General features: G+C 42.8%; 2 long non-coding RNA genes across 2 annotated transcripts in view; one reads left to right on the top strand and one right to left on the bottom strand.

The window, feature by feature from the left end:
• Window positions 1-13,746, bottom strand: part of LOC143907464 (uncharacterized) — a 53,846-nt gene extending 40,100 nt beyond the window's left edge. The window contains exon 1 of the long non-coding RNA XR_013259860.1: window positions 13,497-13,746. This is a non-coding gene — a long non-coding RNA (uncharacterized LOC143907464). The remainder of the gene's footprint in view (window positions 1-13,496) is intronic.
• An 855-nt stretch (window positions 13,747-14,601) lies between these two features.
• LOC143907462 (uncharacterized) lies at window positions 14,602-17,600 on the top strand. Its single transcript, XR_013259858.1, has 3 exons — window positions 14,602-14,693; window positions 17,329-17,445; window positions 17,526-17,600. It is a non-coding gene; the product is annotated as an uncharacterized LOC143907462 (long non-coding RNA).
• The last annotated feature ends 242 nt before the right edge of the window (window positions 17,601-17,842 follow it).

Here is a 17,842-nt window from a genome sequence, read left to right as displayed (position 1 = left end):
TTATACTTAATGGTGTTAGTATATTTCTCATAGATATATATTCGAATTGCTTATAAAATTGATTCTTATCACGACCACGCTTCGTGATCCACTAACGGAGAACTAACGGATGATTATGAAATTGGCTGTTAGCTACATTAACTGGCCATAATCGACTCCGTCGGAATTGTCTTCGCCTTGGCACAGGATAGTAATAATAACGTTCAGAGTTTAACGAATTCACTGTACGCGCGCGCGTCGGCACACGTGTGCAACGATATTTAAAATAGAATTTCGCTTTTGCACGTGGATGGCGTACAAAATAACGCATGGACAGATATTGCTGCGATTAAAAGTCTGTTATTTGAGTGGAATCAGATCGCCACGCGTTCGCGTCTGCGTCCGATAACGTGCGTTTGAAGTGGATCGATGGGAGAGGATTTTAATTTATGCTCGGTTGATTTCTTTCAGTTTACGCCTCAGCGAGAGAGATTGCGCACGGCTCGCGTGCAACACGCAAAATATAAATAATAAACCATTGTAGAACGTGAGTTGCAATTTTACGATATAATTGCTGTACGTACGACTGAAATAAGAGCTAAGTGAATGAATATTAAAGTGAAGCACAGGACGGTCGTAAACAATCTTTATTATTACATAGTGCAATTATGTCATTTTTATTTATTTTTAATGTAATACTCTTATCAGTCAGCTTTTTATATTAAAAAAAAATATCACGATAACGGTATAATATGCGTCGTAAATTTGAAAACCAATCACGCATTGAATTAAAACGTAAAGGCCACTTTAACTGTACGACGCGCCAGCCGCATTATTCCGCAATCGATTTAGTCCTGAATATATCAATAAATGTGCGAATATCGGTAAACGGTAAGAGGCCGAAGTTACCAGTTTGAAAGGAGCTGCCCGGGGAACGAATCGACTTAGGCAGATTCCAACAATCCAACAAGAAATACCATACAATCTCGAGTTCTGCCGTTGAAGGTGGATATAGGTAGGAGAAGCCGCCGTACTTGGATGCGGAGCACGTATTGACAACCTGGTCACCGGGCGCGCTCAATGGCAACCCCAAATAGAAAGAAAGGTGAAAGACGTTTCTTCCGTCTCCCCCTTACACGGCGTTCGATCCCTGCCCCCTGATACCCACGCCCGCGCCCGCGCGTCCCCGCAGGAACACTTTTACAACGGTCAGCGCTCCCTGATGTTCGTACAAATCTCACCGACGACTCCTCGCATGCAGTCCAATTTAACTAAATCCTTTCCGCTTTTCCTCGCGGATGGAGAGGACCGAAGAACGGGAGGGAGAAGGGTGGAACGGGGTGGAGTTGGGGGGGGGGGTGAGAAGTGGGGAACCCATACGTGAAGATAAGATTGGAAAAGTTGTATGAAGGGTAACTTTAACGGCTATATAACCATTACAGTGCCGATAAAGTGGAATCTAGTGTCTTAACGGTCTGGAACGAAATTCCGGATATAGCGTCGTATATTCCAATGGAGTTAAACACGTTCAGATACTGGTCGTCCGGCCGCCGTTGTGAGTAGTGTGCCGCGTGCTGGTTTATTGTTCAATCGATCTGAGAAAACGATTAGAATAACCTCCACCTATCTATCCTACTCTTATACACGCTTATGAATCCATCCATGAACAGGGATAATGGACTTAATTCTCGGATAAGAAAATTTCACATTCGCGTTTTTTAATCGCGAACATCGTTTCGCGTGCAAAGATTACACCCCGTAAAATCTGTATCGCGGTAAATGATGAAGTGACGATTGTTAATGCTACGATCAAAATTTCACAACTAAAATAAAAAGTTTCATTAATATTCATTCTTTTAATGAAGATGTCAGAGCGTTACGCTTTTATTATGAAACTAAGTAAGTATACGTGCAATAAGTCGAGATCCTTGTGGCAATATGTGCGCATGGAAAATGGATTGATAACATATGTTATGCCGGAGACAAGAAGCAGTAATTTCAAATTACAACGCGAATGTTGTTGATGTAAATATAAGGATCGTTGGTAGACGATAATACATGTTTGTGCTGCAGGCTACGTTTGCCATAACTCACCTACGGGACTGACAGCTTGCATAATACCCGCGAAATTGGTTTTATAAGACGACGCCAGGCACTGCTTCACAACAATGCCATAAACGCTCCGGGTAAATTACGACTCAGTGGCGTAACAACGCCGGCGTAAAGAATATCGGGGGAAAAAATATAGCGGACAACGCGAGAGCCGTGTATATATATACGTTGAAGAATTTTAATTATTTAAACATCGGTGTGTTTGCAAATGTACAGTCGTATCGAACATTCGTATATTTGCAAAAATATAAATTCGTTATTGAGACGAGTTCGTCAAACGTTTTCATCATGTTGTGTAAAACACGCTGTTGCGACATAAAATATTTCACATAAAAAAAATGTCGAAGTTCACAAAATATAGGAGGGTACGTTTTCGAGGGCTTTGTTGGATGTATAGTTGATCGATATAACGTTGCATACGACACAGGAAATTGAATATCCTTCATGCGGACACCTATCATTTATGGATGTATGAACCTTACATTGATATCTGCGAAATGATTGATGCTTTATTTATAATATTACTTCTCGCGCGCATCCCTTTTTTTTCTAACACATTCATAAATAGTATACGCGTGATGTTTCCGTAAAATTGCTGCGGCGACAGTCAAAAAATGATACGCGATAGCAATACATTCAGTATTTTATATCAGGGATCCCTTAAATATTCAACAAAGGTAAGATATATATATATATATATATATATATATATATACGCAAGCTAAAATATTAAATATTAAACTGCGTCATATCAAAGATAGATTTTTCTGTAGTATCACGTAGTATTGTGAGAAAGCACGAAATTATCAATATTAAAAATTGATCGTTTCTCCGGATCAACGTGTGCTCCGCGGGGAAGCGCGCAGGCGCTAACCATCTCTGACAAATGGACGTACCATAACTCCACGTGCGGATGAAAATGCGGAGAGTATGTCTCATGCACAAGGAACTTCACCGTTCGCTGAGTTATAATCTCTCATATCATTGTTTTATGGCAGGACCATAAACAATTCAGGCGCATAACAGGACCGTACCGCCCGCGGGAGCGTAAGCAAGGGGCCGCGCCACGGCCGCAGTGATTTACCGAAAGCCGTAAATTTTTTAACTTACCGCGGATTAGATAGCACCATCTGAATGTAAATTCATTGTGACAAAACTGTGTCAGATACAGTCGGCGGCAAAAAACTCCCGCCCGTGGCGAGCCGCCGTCCGAGCGCGGGCGGGCGATTCGCGTGCTACGCCAATGCGCGATTTGCATAAGATAAATACCTATGGAGTGAGCATGCCATCCATCTTGGTGCCCGCGGCCTAATTTTATTCCTACCGCGGATCTTCTTATGCGCTTCGATTCATAACTTCTTGTTTCCTCCGCGAAACGAGGATATAAATTTTCATAATTTTACATATTGCACAAACATAGCCGGCGCACACGTGCGCCCATACGTATCGTTGGCTGGAAACGATGTAATGATCTCGCGCAGCCACGTCCGCGGTTAAATATCTTCGCTCTGATGCAAACGACATCGCGCGCGAGGAATTTCGGGGGGTATATCGAGTGTTTCCGCGCGAAAACACATGAGCGCGGAATAATAAACTCTCCCGGGGTGATCGATCCCTCTCCAATCTCCCGAATAAAATTACGTTTACGTATCACTTATATAAAATGGACCCATAACACCATTCGCCGCACCCCTTTTCTCCCCCACCCCCCACGATCATATTTCAATCCTGACGGTTCGCCAAGCGGTAGCGTTCGATCTCGTTTCTATGCCATTTGCCGCGCGCAAACGATCGCTATAAAGCAACCCCGCGAGACTCGGCGCGTCGAAAAAAGCACGTCCACTTTTATGGTACACGAAAATGGACACGAGAGAGATCTCCTCTCTCTCCTTCTTATTCCTTCTCCTCTCTTCTTCTCCTTTCGTCCACTTCTTTTTCCTCCGCTCTCCTTCGTCCCCCCGCGTTTCCCGAAGATCGGTCACGGCGCAGTAAGTAGCGGCCATAATCTTGGTGTATGCGCGCGGGCATCGCTGTAAGTCCGCCTGTAAACGGCCGAATTATTCAAATGTTCGCGCCCGCTAGTACCGAAGCATTACTGTAGCGACGACAAGCGGGTTCGCAGGAATCGCAGGCGATCCGCTCGCTCGCCAAGCCAGCCGCGTAACTCCCGCCAGGCGTTCCGCGTTCCACGACGATAAATTGGCGTCGATATCGCGGCCAATTTCCCGAATGCGTTTAAGATGTAGCTGCGTTACCATTCGTGTAAAACGAATGCGCGCGAGGGGTGCCCCGCGAGCACGGAGAAGAGAAAGAGCGCGACTCTCTCGCACGAATAACGTCGAGAATAAAGCCTTTCGGACACGAACGCGAGAAGAGAACCGATTCTCCGTGCGTACATACGTATACGTCGTAAAGAAACAGTCAGAACTGGCTCTGAGATTCTCACGAGAAATTCAACGACTGTCAAGCCGCGAAATATAGCAGTGATCGTACTTGTTGAGTGAGACCAAGAAAGTTGGGAGTTGTTCAAAATAGAATTACGATATAAGCTCTAATCGGCGAATTTACCTTCGAAAACGATGAACGCAACGCGGTCGCAATTGGAATAGCGACCGAGAAGAAAAACAGGGTTGCTCTCGCGAGGAAGAACGGAGGAAGCAAGAGGCAAAGGTAAAAAGGGTAGTTGAGTGGCGCGGAGCGGAAGGCCAGCAGCGGTGATTTACTGCGGCACGTCGTGCGCCAGATTACCCCGGCAACCCTTACAACGCGAGCCACCTAACTCCCCGACTGAAAGTTGACGTAGAAACCAGCGCCCGCGGCCACCCACGTCGCAATAAACGAGCCAATTAATATTGCTTCCCTTTTGCGCACCGGCTACTGCCCTTGACGGTTCGCCGGATCATCCCCCGTGCGTGGGTGAATAATTGCGCGAACGTCGCCTAGACGAAGGATCGTGGTTACCCGCCATTACCCGAGCACGAAAATTCTGCGGCGAGGCTGCGTAAATTAGTGGGATAGAGAACGGTCACGCTCGGTCTTCATCGCCTAAGTACACCGTCAGTGTATTTGGGAACTTTATTATTGCTCGCGATAAGTCAGATCGAACATATTGCGGTCGAGCATCGCGGTCTCGCGGTCGAAAGGGATTTCCCGTAATTGCGATATGAATAACTGACATGGTGATGAAGCGCGACAGAAATCCGAAATTGTATAGAGAAAGCGTCTCTATGTCAATATTTCTCAAAAGATTATATCATCATCACATTGTTAGGGATACCGCGGCAAGTTCGTTAACGTTTTTGATACGCGCCCATAAAAGCTTTTGGGCATGTTTTACATGCAAGAGGTTTTTGTTCGGCATATCTTCGTAAGTCTCGCCCTGAAACATAAAGGAAATGATTAACGAGCGAGCCCACCCTCCTTCATTTTCACGCCGTTTGTGTTCGCTCCCTCGATATTTACGAACTCTTGCCATAATATATTGATGTACGCCATATACGTGCGTAGACTTATGTGTGTGTGTGTGTGTGTGTGTGTGGCCGGTCGTGTAATTCCATATGGAAGTTTTAATACAACAGTAAATGATAGTATCGAAGCTTTTAAAAATAGCACGTAGACAGTTTTGATAATCTTAAAGAAAACTGTGTATCGCGTAACGAGAAACCTCTTAATAAGTATCCTAGCATATATGCATATGCGATAAATATGTTATAAGTATATTATAAAATGAGAAAGAGAGAAAAAGTAAATTTGTGTTATTATTAACATTAAAATATAAATATAGATAAACAAAATGTAGGTAATAAATATTGATAGTTATAATTATATAATGTGGGTAACCCTGGGCGAAAATAATATGTTTATTAAAATTTTATAAGAAGTTTGCTTAAGTGTTGAGTAGATGTTTCATTTGACCTTTAAAACATTTATTAAATTGTTTATGAGATGTTTACGGCTATGTTTAATAGGCGTTTAAAAAGTGTTGTGTGGTGTTTTCCGAGTGTTGCAAATGTTCACGAGGTGTTTTAAGCAGCGCTGTGAACTGCTGCTTAAAACACATTCAAACTTCTTGTAAACTTTCAATAAACATATTTATTATTTTCGCCAGAGATACATTTTATGTTTATTTATATAATTATTATCAGTCTTCAAAAATAAAGATAAAATAAGGTTACGTTAACGTTATATCAATCCAAAAGTGTACCACACCTTACTATGAAAGTGGACTCCACGATACAACTAATACACCTTCTGCAGTTCCGTGATTTATCTATCGTTCTTATACCATCGTTCGTCGTATTTTAAATAAGAGAAACTGAATTCCATCTATGATTTAGAAACGAAGCGTTTTTTATGAAGTGTTTAAATGGCGTTTAATAACATAGTCTCAAACGTTTCTATTATAGTTTTCTAAGTATTTATAAAATGTTTGTTAGCAGAGGGTTTGCAACGTGCTTCGAAACAGTGTAAACATCAATAAAACTCTTCATAAATAAATAATGTGTAACCGTTGATAAAACTCTTCATAAACAAATATAAACACAATTTCTCACTAATTATTTTTGCCAGGGATGAAATGTTTAAGTGGCGTTTAATAACATAGTCTCAAACGTTTCCATTATAGTTTTCTAAGTATTTATAAAATGTTTTGTCAGCAAAGAGTTAACCAAGTGTTTGTAACTTGCTTCTAAACAGTGTAAACATCAATAAAAGTCTTCATAAATAGTGTAACCATTGATAAAACTTTTTATAAACAAAAATACATTCTCTCACTAAAAATTTTCGCCAGGGAACTTGGTATTCTTGTGCCATACTTGGAATGTTCTTCGAATATTCGTGCGTATTAGTGTCGTGCATTTCACGTGCATTTTTGTGCAAACGCCGACAGCCTTCACATTTCAAAATGTAAAGTGATGGATTATCGTGGAGTTAATCAACGCAGATAAATATAGAGCGGCAGGTTCGTCTATATAAACCATTCGTCGAAAGCGAAAAAGAAAAAAAAAGAGAAACGTCCGACTTCATTTGCCCTTCGCTCGCGAAGTTCATAACGATATACCGACATTTGTCAAGAAGCACGTTACGCGCTGACGAAACTGGCAGCCGCAACGGTGTTAGCAACCGCCATCAGTCGCGGTGTGGCGTTGTTTTAATGCCCGCGTGATTCTGCGCTGGGCTGCGTGATGAGGCCTCCTAATAACCAGTCGCTCACACGTCTGGCTTGCCACCCTTACCACCGCCCGCTCCCGACGGCACCGACGTCACCCCGACACGGCCCCGACTAACACCGACCAACGGCGCGCTGACTTCGACCCCCTTCACGGCGAGCTGCGAAACTGTGGCATGTCGGCTTCGCATCAATCTTGTTAAATTACCCGCCCGGCCAGGAGTCGTTCTCGCGCGCTCCCGGATTGATAAATTGCCCGGTCCCGTCTTCCGCAGACACGTAACGCGCTCGACATCGCGACCTCGAGGTAGCGAGGGAACGTGTGCGAGGGACGCCCGTTACCAAAATGCGCCGAGGAAAATCAAATTAACGTGTGCACGGCGCTTCGCTTTCTGACAACGCGGATCCACTCGGCGCACCGCGCTCCTGCCAGGCCTGTCTGTCTTTCAACGTTTCGGACGCCGCGGTAAGCGTGAATAGGAAACGGGGGAAACCAGGCGGTGGAGCGCCAGTGACAGGTTGTGCTTTCAAGATGACTTTTTGCTGTCGATCATCCGAACGCAAATCGGATTTTCACTCGGCGGCGCCGTATTTTCCAGCCGTACCGCCCGTCATTTGCGCGGACGAAACGCGCTTTTTATAATCACGGCTAATTTAGCCGTACGCTTCGAGACCAACAATCTGCGTTTTTAATGACACATAAATCGAAGGTGATCTTTATCCGTTCGCGAACAAAAATGATTGCTGTTCAACGGCTGTTTCGGAGCAACAATCCGATCCTCGCATAGTTCTAAAATATTAGTTCGCCTCCAATTAACATCTGAATCTCTCAAGGCATTAAGAAATTAAATTGTAACACGACTGTTTCACTCGCGTGAATGTTACGGCAAATTATAGGATGGGTGATCGTAATGAACCCTGTCGAGAGCCTGCAGCGTCCGGCATCAGCCGTAAACCTCTAGCCAAGTACCGTCCTTACCTTGGCAGGTACTATTCCTTCTACCTATTGCCAGTATTCCCACCTACCTATCCCCCATTCGGAGCCGCGCTATCGCCTTCAGCTCCACGATGAAGATAACTATCGGCTCGTTACACCTACCGAGCATCGTGGCGAACGTGTTGTAACCAGGACCAAGTACCACCTAGTCGGATCACGGGATGAGATAGAAAGAAGGCCAACTAAGCCATCGCTGATAGCGTCTCTAAGCTTGCGGACCTGGCTACCCCAGCGAACGCCAGTGGCTAATGGTAGGTCCGCGGCTTTAGCGCGACAACGCGACCATGTTGAGTCGGACTAACGTAATCCTTACATATGGCCGAGAGATTCCACGGGATTAGGAAGGCGCGAACCCATTGTGCTTGTTTCCTCCCGCCGCGTTGAGTGTCCTCCTAATATCTGCCGTGCCGTTCGACTGGCCGGTCCGGCCAACGTTAGCCGCGAAACAATTCTGCGAATATTCACTTTTCAGACCCCGGGGATGAAGGTTTGAAACGTTCAAACACTCCGCTAATGAAATTTCTCCGTTTTATCCACGATCTTGAATCCGCTGAAACGGATTGGTTCACACTTTACGTGAGATTTCTAATCGGATTTCTGACATATGAACGTCGGTCGTATATTTATAGTGATGATTGTTGTTTCTTATGTTCGCGGCGAAGAAATAGTCGTAAAGATCAAGATGGATCGGAGGTGAGATAATGTTAATCCGGCCTCTTGTTTTGCGAAGATTCGTGGGAAGATCCTCTGTCGAGTAAGCCGAGACGCGATGTGAGGTTACCCAAGTCTTGTAATATCGATGTGCTGTGTTAAACGAATAAAACAGTAATTGGATGACTCATCCAATCTGTAGAATTACTCGAAATAATCTGTACGCATCTATATACGGACGTTGGTATTTTTTTTGTGTAAGTAGACGAAGTTTGGGTAATTTGGAGTACCCTAAGCCTTTTTTAAGATAACTTAAAAACTATTAAAGATAACTGAACTTTGTTTTCGTTGAGTTGTAATGCCAAATTGTTTGTTACAACATGTTCTTAACAAAATTCGTTTATTTGTAGTGAGTTAAATGTTAGGTATAACAAATTTTTCTAAGGTAGATTTAATAATATAATTGGTGGTTAATAGAGTAATTTAGACCGAAAAAAAATAATTTTTCTCGTATTTTAAGACATATTAATAATGAAAAAAAAAATAGTTTGTAATAATTATTATATTATATATATATATATGTGTATATTTATTATATTCTAATTTATTACAAATTATAATTTTTGTACTCTTTGTAACAATGTCATATAAATATATAACATTTTTAAAATTTTTACTCATAATGATATATACTTACAATGTATACCCATGATAATATTATTACTCCTGAAAGAAAAAAAGTAGGGGAGACCGGGGCTAATTGTCACACTTTTCAAATACTGATTTAAAAAAAGGTTAACAATATTTTATAATATCGTAGACTACTTTGTAATGTAGCTACATCCTTTAGCTGTAAGAAAAAAAATATTAGACTTGTAAATATATTTATACACAAAAAAGTTATTTAATTCTAAGCAAAATCGCGCAAATGTGACAACTTACCCTATACGCAGGATTGGTTGTCACATGACTCTGGATTGATATTGTCATGTATCTTTCATGTAGAGGAAACATACGACAAATAGTTCCTGTTTTAATATTTTATTAAAGTTAGTGCCCCAGTTTTTGATAAATATAACTTAATAATATATTGCAGCATGAATTAAACGAAAAATTAATAATTTTCATAAACTTCGTAATATATTATAATTCTCATAAACTTAGAGTAAATGAAAGAATAATAATTCTCATAAACTTTGAGTAAATAAAAGAATAATAATTCTCATAAACTTTGAATTCCATCTCATTTGAGACTTACCTTGAATGGTCATTTTGAACAAAGAAGATTATATTTATAAACTATGTTGCAATGACGGTTAACTATAAAAATACAGGAAAAATTATCTAAAATTATAATAGATCTTATGACTAAAAAGAAATAACGACTAGTAATTCCAAAAACCAACGAAACAATAAAAATAGAAGCAAGAAAAATTTACTCACGACCTCCTCCAATTTTTAAAAAGTGCTCGTAAATATTACATGCGATGTTTTTGAAACGTGCTATTTCATACACCCGACTAACACGATAGGAGCAACCTACACTATAAAGAAGAATATTCAACTCAATCTATTAAGTGAGATATAACCTTTGTGACAACTTACCCGTGTGACTTCTAGCCCAGGTCTCCCCTACAAACTATCTCAAAATTATTTAATATCGCTATTTTTACCTTTCGTACACAATAGAAATGTATACCATATATGACACTTACTAAATAGATTACACTAAAGTTCTATCTTACATGTTTTACATGTAACAAAAAGTGACGTAAGAATATGTGAAGATTGACTGCAAAATAAAAGGGTAATTATGCAGTATAGGGGAAGCACTTCCGATGACCTTGACCTTGACATATGTTGTCAAGGTCACCATCCTGAGTGACGTTCAGAAGGTTTTAGCCGTCGCTCGTTTTTTATTAAAAAGTTATTAACAAAAAAAAGTTTGGCGACCTCACCGATTTCAATGACCTTGATATATGTTGTCAAGGTCATGACCACGAAGTGACCTTCAGAAAGTTTTAGCCGTCGCTCGCTATTCGTTAAAAAGTTATTAACAAAAAAAGTTTGGAAAGTATAGCATATATAGGTGCATATATAGGTTAGTTGACGCGCTTTAAACACTTAAATACTTTTAAAGCGCGTCACTAACCTACATAGGTACGATTTACTGCTTTAAATGTTGTGTTTTGGTAAAGCAGCGATTTTTTCGCAAAATAATGTATTCTCTGCTTTAACAAAAAAATTTCAATTTATCAACAATTTACTGCTTTAAATGTTGTGTTTTGGTAAAGCAGCGACTTTCTCGCGAAATAAATTATTCTCTGCTTTAAAGAAAAACGTAATATTAGTCGTTTATGCCTCTCAGTACTTAAAATAAATGCTATATTTTCGAAACTTTTTTTGTTTATAACTTTTTAATAAAAAACGAGCGACGGCTAAAACCTCCTGAAGGTCACTCAGGAGGGTGACCTTGACAACATATGTCAAGGTCAAGGTCATCGGAGGTGTTTCCCCTATACTGCATAATTACCAATAAAAGTTTATATACTAATCTTAGTATCGCAGTTAAGCGATACATACCAAATCTTTAATTTCAATGATTACCTTTATGACACGTTGTGCTACGCTACCGCTTTGTACGTTAGTTAAGTTAGCCAGCAGCTAGTAATTCCACTAAATTGTAACTTAATAATCTAGATATCGTGATGGTTCACCTTGTCTCAAAATACCCAAACTTCCTCTAATATTAATTCTTGTATCTATCGTTAAACTTCGTAAGTAACGTAATAACAATCTTGTTTCACAAGCGGCAAAAGTAGACAAAGCAAAACACTTGTCGATCCGAGATGCGAGTACGCAACTCGATATGTAAAACCGGTAGAAAAATGCATTTCGCGAAATGCACCTCGAGCCTCGAGCGAAAAGATGTTCCGAGCGTTCTCGAGAAAAGGAATACTATGGGGGACATAAATTTCGCATGCGGAGGAATCAAGTGGTAGGTACAATGTATCGCGGCAGAACTATACTCCGGCTGGGTTCTGAATGATAAATGGCCTTCAGTGGACTGGCTAATGAGTCGACTAGACTGACTTGTACGACTCCGCGTTGGATTTTCCAGGCGCGGAGGACTGCGGGACTCTCCGGGTGCCGCTACCGGGGAGGTGACGCTCGCGGGAGTAGCCGTCGTATCATCGTTACGGGCGCTCATTATTCAAACTTACCGCGTTCCATCTATCTCAGTTTTACATCGCGAGAGGATGTGAGCTGCGTGACGATGTCGGCGGCTCGGAATCCCCCGGCATGCATTATTCACAGTTTCATATTGAAATTGCACGAGGGGCACACACCGCTGCTTCGCGCGCGCGCGCGCGAGGAAATGGAAACGCATTTTATCTCTCGCCTCGGCGACAGCCCGTCAAAGCCGCGCCACGTGACAGACGGCCTTGTTTCCACCTACAAATCTACCTGACGTTTCTCGCCGGTCGCTACCGAAAAGCCTCGGCGAGAGAGAAACGAACGTGAAATTTGGCTCGCGTAGCGTTTGCAGAGGATATAAATCATCGTAATAAATAGAATGCGATAGATGTATATCGTGATGTATTTATTACGTCATTCTTACACACATCTTGCACCAACGTGAACATGCGGCAAATAGAAACCGGAAGTAAATATCGCAATTTCGAGAATTTAGACGCTTCGGAAAACGTCAATCATATGATCTCTTTTTTTTAATGTTCAACAAATTGCTCCGACGACATTTGTTCGTCGCCTCGATAATAATATGTACATAAAAATCGTCACAATAAACTCCCAGTTTCACATGCGATTGCGCAACCCCCATCGGTCATTCCTTAGCCCCACGGTGACGTATGTACATCCATTAACTCTAGTGTCCCCTTAGTGACGTAACGCCAAGGTGCGTCCCCATACCTGTTTCGAATAATGCACGCTGCGAACAATGACGTGTGGTGATGTATGTGGGTTACGGGTCGAGCAGCTGTTGCTCTCGACAACTGGTTCCTCACACTCCCGTGGGCGCTCACAATGTCACAATGACGTGTGAGCACTTGTGACAGCATCGTGTGGGTACTACATACTACATCGGAGTTTGTATTACAAGCGCTTGGCTGCACGCAAGGGTGGCGCGACTCTTCACGCTCGCGCTGCACAACATGCGCATTTCCAAAATACGGCCCGACGAGCGTGATTAGCTACTTTTAATCCGACCGATGCGTATATACGCTTCTCCGATCCGAGAATTAAAAAATATCGCACGCAACTGTATATTACCATATGTAACATTTCGTTATTATAATAGTCTGGCAATTTTTTTTCTTTTTAATTATTTACAAGTAAATTCTTACAAGTCCTAGATTAAGGTCTATAGAAAACAACAGAAACGCGCGCGCGCATATGAAGGAAGAGCAGAGAGAGAGAGAGAGAGAGAGAGAGAGAGAGAGAGAGAGAAAAGTCATTGTTAATAACGTGGACATGTTGGGTTGGGGAGTCAATATCATCGACGAACACGTCGACGGTCGAAATTCGCCTGCCTCTCGCCAACCCCATCGAGACGTATATTAATCTTACCAGCATGTATAACACGATACCGGGCGATAAGTAGTCCAATTTGGCAAGATACGTCACGTGAACCCATCCATGTCGAACTTGGCGCACTATTCGCTTTGTAAAGCCTCGGCGGCTTTCGCCCTTCTCGACACCCGTGCGCGCGCGGCGAGGCAGGGCCGTGCTGTGTGTGCAGCCGGGGCTCGTATTCGCCTGGCTATCGAGTCTGGATCACGTCACGTCGCGTCGGATCGCGTTACGCTCTCGACACTGATCGGAGATTAGCGCCGCCAAACCCCTGCCACGTTGGCTCTCTCTCTCTCTCTCTCTCTCTCTCTCTCTCTCTCTCTCTCTCTCTCTCTCTCTCTCTCTCTCTCTCTCTCTCACTCTCCCTTCAATCCGCACCTCGTCCCTACACTCCCGCGACGCTGCGCCTGCCTGCCTACCCGCCGGTACCCTATCCACCATCCCTCGGATTGCATTCAAATCACGCACAAAGAGCTCAACTTGAGAGCTCTTCTCGTAACCGCACTAGTGCCGCGCCTATCTGACAGCCGCATCTAACGGATTTTTAACGACCTTTTGTTGGCCGAAAAAAGAATGTATATAAGCTTCCGATAGTCGGCCGGGATACCCGCGTCGGCCTCCGTGGAACGAGACAACGCACGGTCGTCAGATCAAACGATCGTCAGATAACATCCGAGCATTAGGTACCTTTTGGCGCGTCCTCGGTAAATCCGTGCCACGGTGACGCACGGGAGGGGAAGGGGCAGGAAAAAAAGATAAATATTTTACAGATTATCCTCGCCAATGCTAATTTGAACTACAGTTACCGTGAAATTGAAATCGTGATTTATTGGTGGAGGAGACACAATTTATCTTTTCTTCTTTCCTCTTTTTCTCACTTTGTCCCTGCATTCCATCAAAATATCCTTGACAACTAATGGGAAGACATTATGTGTCATTCGTGTAACTGACGCAGCGAAACTAATCGAAACGCAAAAAGTCTTTACGCTTAACGTCAGCCTCACAAAGTGTCTTAAAAACTGTATAACTTTTCTCTTTTTTTTTCTCCACATAATGAGCCACGTAAGCGACGGTCAACAGTTTTCGAGAGGACCAGCGCGCAGCGGGGCGCAATCGTGAACCGTAATGGAGGGAACGCTTTTGTTTACATGGCTGCGAGATCGGGAAATTCTGAAATTCAATTGTTGTCGACAGGTACGTAGCTTTAAGCACGGCCAGTGATAAATGACTTCTACCGCGTGCCTCGTCGTTACCGCCTCGTTCCGAACTTCCTTACTCCGGCATAGTTCGTTTAACGTCACGTCGGATCTTCAAGATGGCGCTGAGTACAGGAGGGAACGATTTTGCGAAAGTCGTTAGCACGGCACCGAGCCACGCCTCCTTCTGCGAGAGCGTTGCCTCCTTTTCCCGTACCCGTACTCGTACACCCGTACGCGTCGCGCTCTACAAAGAACGGCTGAGAGGCACTCGAAGCGAGACCGAGGGAATCGCTAGAAAGACTCGTGAAACAAGAAATAATCACCCTATTATCAAGAGTTTAACGAGGCTTCGCCTGTTATTGAACATCGCCTATCTTCCGACTTTCCCCGCCTTGACGACGCGACGCGCTCCAGGGCTATCCGTGCCCGAGGGGGGAAATATAAATTTCGCTTTCTACATCTCGTCGACGACTCGCTTACGAGTCTTACGACGTGATACCTCGCGACTTATGAAAATATACTCGCCGAGCGCGCGATGTCACGCGCGCCCGCGCGAAAAGTAACGAGACCTTATTGTTAATTTGAACGTCTCTTTCTCTCATCCCCAACTTTTCTGTGTTTTTCGATGTTTCATTAAAGGGATCCTGGAGTAACGGCATATACTGACATTTACAGGTTCTAATTTCCTTTGAATTGACTTTACAGAATTGAATACCCGCTTACATGCTTAAAGTACGTATAGAAATAATATGCGGGATGACAAATTTAAAACTAAGAACTTAAACAAATTGAAAAAAATTGCATTTGATACTACTTGGTGTTGCACCTTTTGTACCTAGAGCTATCCATTTTTGTCTGTATTGTCACATAGATTATGTATATTAAAGCGAACGTTTCCATGAACTGGATAGCTCTAGATACAAAAGGTACAACACCAAGTAGTGTCACAAATATAATTTTATACTTCTTGTTTTCAATCTTAATACCATCCCGCACATTATTTCTGTACGTACTTCAAACATGTAAATGAGTTTTATGTAACACGTGCATGGAAAGTGCTCTATTGCGCACGCTACGCGTGCGTGATAAACCACTTTCCACGCACTTGCAACATAAAATAGGGTGTGCAAGTCGTGCGTAAAGATGAAAATTCCCTGGTGCGGTGACCGCACTCGCCTTACGGCACTTGTTGCACAAATAACTATTCAATTCTGCAAAACCAATTCGAAGGAAATTGGAACCTGTAAATGTCGGTAATTGCCATAACTCCAGGATTCCCTTATTAAGCGAGTGCCAGAGACCGTACGTAACCGTGAGGAGTTGGACGTGAGAGATATACGAAATAACGTACGTTTCCAGCGGAAGTAAAATTGACGATCGCGTGTTGTAAGAAGCAACATTTGCTCACGGTAATATCATGGCAGTGATCGTTTTTCTTGTCCACGAAAGAACCCTCCCCCCCCTCCTCCTCCTCCCCAATAAAAGCCATCCGTTCGCGTGAGAAGTGAAAAATGGTTTCCAGCACGCCGCTTGTCATACATCATGTCGCTTAATATGCCACTTTGTTAATTTCTGCACTTGAAGCTATAATTAATGCGCGCTGAAATGTAAGACTTGCGTGAATGGTAATCGTTTTTTTGCTATAAAAACCCGACGGTTTCCGTTCAACCTTTCTGTTACCTTCCATAAAAACGTAAGTTCCGCAATCATAAATCACTTTTAATCAACTTCCGTTTTGATACAAGAGCTCGTTAAACGAGCGCCACGAATATGCTGGAATTAATAATGCGATAACACCCGGTTACGTATAGGATCGGTCAAGTCGAAAGAGAGCGAGGAGAAAAGAAGCGTTTTCGCCGCGTCGCGTCGTCGCGCATCACGGAACGTATCTGTTATTCATAATTTAGGACAATCTTGATAGCGAGCAACATCGGGACTCGGGACGGCGCGCGGATAAAGATAGATCCGCGTATCATTACAAAATCAATAAGCCGGCGAGGAGTAAAAAAAAGAAATCGTACACAATTCGTACCACTCGTTACCGTGAGTAATGAAAAATGGCTCCGAGCTTAGATGGAAGCAGGTCGCGTCGGAAGAGATATAGATAGGTAGGTAGGTAGGTAGGTAGGCAGCTATATGGGGAGGATGATAGAGTGGGCCTATGCATTCGTCCAGTAAATAGCGTGATTGATCGATATTATATTCATAACAGGCAACGACTTGTCATCAATCATATCCCGTCGCGCATAACTGCGGGTCTCTGTAATATACCTGATGCCCGGCCCGGTATAATACATTACGCCTCCAGTCCGTATTCCATCAGTACACCGGGTGATCTAGAAACATTCTCCTTACGCCTCCCGCGGAAAAGCGAGGCACGCTAGAAAATTAATGGCCTTAACAACGCATTGTAAAATACACTGCTACACGTGTTCGCTTTTTAACGGAGCCGAGGCCACGGTTCCTCCTCGAGGCAGCGTAGCAACGGAAAATTACATCAAAAAAATTATTTTTAATATGGAGCCAGTAATCCTTGCGCACTTAAATACTTACGCATATATTATTTATTTATTTATTTATTTATTTATTTATTTATTTATTTATTTATTCATTTATTTATTTATACGAAGGTGCACAGTTACGCCCGCGTCACGCGCTTGCGTTCTGGCCGCGATGGGTTGATGCGTGACAATGGGTCCGGTGCTGACACGGTAGCCTTCCCCCCGCTGCCACTCAAAGCCTCTCAGGTAACGCGATCCCGGCAGCCTAAATAAACAAGCTAGAATAAATAAAAGCTATTCTAAATGTCAGTTCGGTGTTTGCCTAGCTGTCACGGAAGTGGAGGGCACTCTCAGTCTCAAATGGATATCGAATCGGCCGTTTACAGCCCTCTTCTTTTGGCATGCGATAGGCTACCGTTCTACACGATGGCGTATGAACGATATTTTTATCATCGCCGCATTACGGCTCCCTCAGATTGGCAACGCCGGGGATTAAGACTCGGGCGAGACTGGGGAGAGAAAAGAATTTGAAACGCACTGTATCTGCTGAGAGAACGCAACTTGGAGCGTAAAATATTAAATCTTATTCCTGTTTCGATTAATATTTATCACATTAGCATATCGACGGATATAAAATATGCTA

Source organism: Temnothorax americanus, unplaced genomic scaffold (genome assembly GCF_048541705.1).
Source record: "Temnothorax americanus isolate GAGA-0224 unplaced genomic scaffold, ASM4854170v1 Scaffold81, whole genome shotgun sequence".
NCBI lineage: Eukaryota > Metazoa > Arthropoda > Insecta > Hymenoptera > Formicidae > Temnothorax > Temnothorax americanus.
Note: the sequence above shows the minus strand (reverse complement) of the source record. Positions and strands in the feature narration are given on the sequence as shown.